Raw genomic sequence first — 3466 nt, forward strand, 5'->3', positions numbered from 1 at the left:
AAGCAACGTAGAAGTAACTCCCAAGGGTTTGATAGAAAAACAGGTAATAGGTACTACCTCAACTACTTCCCAATACCCACAGTTTATTAGATCCTATCATGCAATGTGTTTGAAGGAATAGATCTAATGCAATAAAACTGGGTATGAACGGGGTATGATCAAAGTGTTACTTGCCTTGCTGATGATCCGCAAAAGCTAACGAGTCGAAGTAACAAGCGGCACACTCCGGGTATTCTATCGCAAAACAAACAAGCACACAATCAATACTCATCTAATGCACAGGTAAAACTCGATAGAAAGATCCAACCAGAAAGTTCAACTTAAGAACTCCGGTTTGCAAAAAGAATCAACTCGAAAGAAGCAACGAAAGTCAAACGGCTAAAGAAAGAAACTTCGTTTGCTAATCTGGATCTAGGTCAAATTTTACTGTGGCAAAATCTTGTTTGAGTAGGTTAAACGGAAAGAGAATTTCGAGACGAAACTCTAGGCGCTTGAATCACCTGATTCCGATAAACGAGCGAGAAGTTAAACAGAATCGAAGATTCGATCAGAAATCGAATCTGAGAAAATAACGAGAAAATCCGACGAAAAAGAAAAACGGACGAACGGTTAAATAACGGACGTTCGTTAACAGAGAAAAACCGATGAACGCGTTCGTTAAAACGAACGGTTCGGTGAACGCTCGTGAAATAAGAAAAACCGAAAAAACCGATCTAGGGTTTTTTTTTAAACAAAAGGTTTTTTTTTTCAGAAAACCGGTCAACTCGACGAACGGCGGCGGCAGTACCTCGACGGGCTCGCTCCGGCGAGGGGCTCCGGCGGGCGGGGTCGGCGGCGGGGTGCGGGGCTCGGGGGCGGCGGCTCCGGCGGCGAGGGGCGGGGCTCGGGCGCTCCCGGCGACGGGCGGCGAGGCAACCGGCGGGCGGCGGCGATGGCTAGATGGGGGGCGGCGGCGGCGGCTTCTCCGGCGATGGTGGCGGCGAAAACGGAGGGGGGTATATATGGAGGGGGCTAGAGGCTTGGGGGAGGGGGCATCCGAGGCGGCGGCGTGCTCCGTGGCGTGGCCGGACTCCGGCGACGACGTGGGGAAGGAGGAGAGCGCGGGCGGGCTCGGTTGGGCTCGGCCCAGCCGGCGCGGCGCGGTAATTTTTTTTAAATAAGTTCCGCGAAGAAAATTGCATAGAAAAATAAATAAAAATCAGAAAAATACGAAATGAATTTTCCCCGTCTAGTTAGAAAATCTAGAATAGGGTGAACATTTTTAAAAATCAAAAATAAATATTTTGAAACATGCATATTTTTTAAATGCAATAAAAATTGCAAATAAATCCAAATAAATTCCAAATAATGTTTTTAACATTTTTCCTCCAGTATTTCAATTGTTTTGGACAAGTCATATTTTCTCCTCTCGTTTATCTTAAAAATGAAATATTTTTCCGGAGAGAAAAATAATTAAAAATCCCAATCCTCGTTTGAAAAAATCAAATAAGAAAATTCGAGAAAATCCCCAACTCTCTCCGAGGGTCCTTGAGTTGCTTAGGATTTATCGAGGATTTGTCAAAATGCAATAAAACATGATATGCAATGATGCTCTATGTATAACATTCCAAATTGAAAATTTGGGATGTTACAGCTAGACATCACACATAACATGCAACCACATATAACAGTGCCAAGTTAGAGGGAGCGCCGGTGATGGTGCACTAGGGGAGACGTGCTCATCATAAACACAGCTACGTTGAGTGTCTATGCATGTGTTGTCTTGGAAATCATCTTGGGGGGATGGAGGAATAGAAACTGTAGAGGCCCTCCGTTTGGAAGGAGCACCTTTATCCGCTGCCTTGCTAACTTCCTTCCGCTTTATTGATTTTGAATTGTCAAGTAAAACCGACAAGAAAAAGCAATAAAATTCTCTCTTCAGAACTCATTCATGCATGATACTGACAACCACTACTTTGATGTAAGGCAAACACATGATACCAGGATGGAATATGTACGAAAAACAAGGCGTCATGGCATGTTCACAACTGTTTGTGTAAACTAAGAAAAAACCATTCCAACAAATAAGAAGCAATGCAAGCTAGACACCACATGAAAGATGCAACCAATATGACTCTGCCAAGTTAAAAGCGTCCCATAATAAATGGAATTTCAACAAATTAGAAGTAGCGCATGCTATAAATCATATGAAAGATGCAACTAATATCGCACTGCATATACTAAAGGTGTCTCGTCATATTGATTGATGCGGGATACAAAAAAACAATATTTTTATGTAAGGACATGCTTAATAGACAGATGTACTATGTACTAAATACAGGAAGGCATGTCACATTAACAGGTATAATGTATAAGCTAAGCAGAATAGCACATGCAGTTTAACCAGATTGGAAGAATTATTACAATCTAGACACCATATGCAACATGCAACCACATATCACCCTGCCAAGTTAGAGCAAGCACATGCGATGCTAGTGTAGGGGAAATGTGGTAATCAACTACAGAGCTACGTTCACTATCTTCATCTAGCCTTGCTCTCTCTTGAGAATCATGTCGGGAGGCTGACGCTGCATTCTTTAAATGAGTAGTCCACTTGCCTGACTGCCTCATCATAAGTGATTGATGAGGGATAGACAAGAACATTAGTTTGATGTAAGAACATGGTTAATACACATATGTACTAGTATGTACCAAAAACAGAAAGGCATGTCATATTCAAAGGTATAATGTGTAAGCTAAGCAGATGCAATTTAACCAAATTGGAAGCAATACAAGCTAGACAACCAGCTGGAGTGGTGAGCATGATCATCTAGGACCTGAGAGCCTGGTAGGAGGCGGGCTGCTTCGCCACCATCGCGGCTTTTTAGTTGGCTTCCAGGCGATGCCTCTCTTTGCTGGGCTAGTCACTGGTTCGCCCAGTGCCCTGACTAGCTATTTGTCTCCTGGTGCTCACGGGATGGTGGTTCATGTAAAAAATATCTTTCCTTATCTTAATAAAGACCGACTTCGGCCTTTCAAATACAAGCTAGACACCATATGGAACATGTAACCACATATGACACCGCGAAGTTAAAGCAAGCACCTGGGATGGTGGTTCATTGCGAGCTAGGTCATCAACTCCAGAGCTATGTTTACCGTCTCCATCTGCTGATGCTGCACCCTTTATAGCACTGTAACATGCCGTGCTTACCCGCGTAGAAAGCTGGAGCAACTTCTCTCTTTTCTTTTATTCTTCTCTCAAGGCAGACTCTAAAATACCGTTGCATAAAAACACAATAGTGAGAGTATGGGTGAAGTGTGTGCAGAACTAGTGCACTGTAAGTAGCAGATAGCAGGTGGCTGAAAAATAAATGACAGAAGACATATGATAGCTCTACAACATTGCATGGCAAACAAAATTAGATTCTACTCCGTATGATTTTGTAATATATGAGCACAGGAAATGCAGTTACTCCTCCAGCACACC

This window comes from Aegilops tauschii, chromosome 1 (assembly GCF_002575655.3).
Source record: "Aegilops tauschii subsp. strangulata cultivar AL8/78 chromosome 1, Aet v6.0, whole genome shotgun sequence".
Taxonomy (NCBI): Eukaryota; Viridiplantae; Streptophyta; class Magnoliopsida; order Poales; family Poaceae; genus Aegilops; species Aegilops tauschii.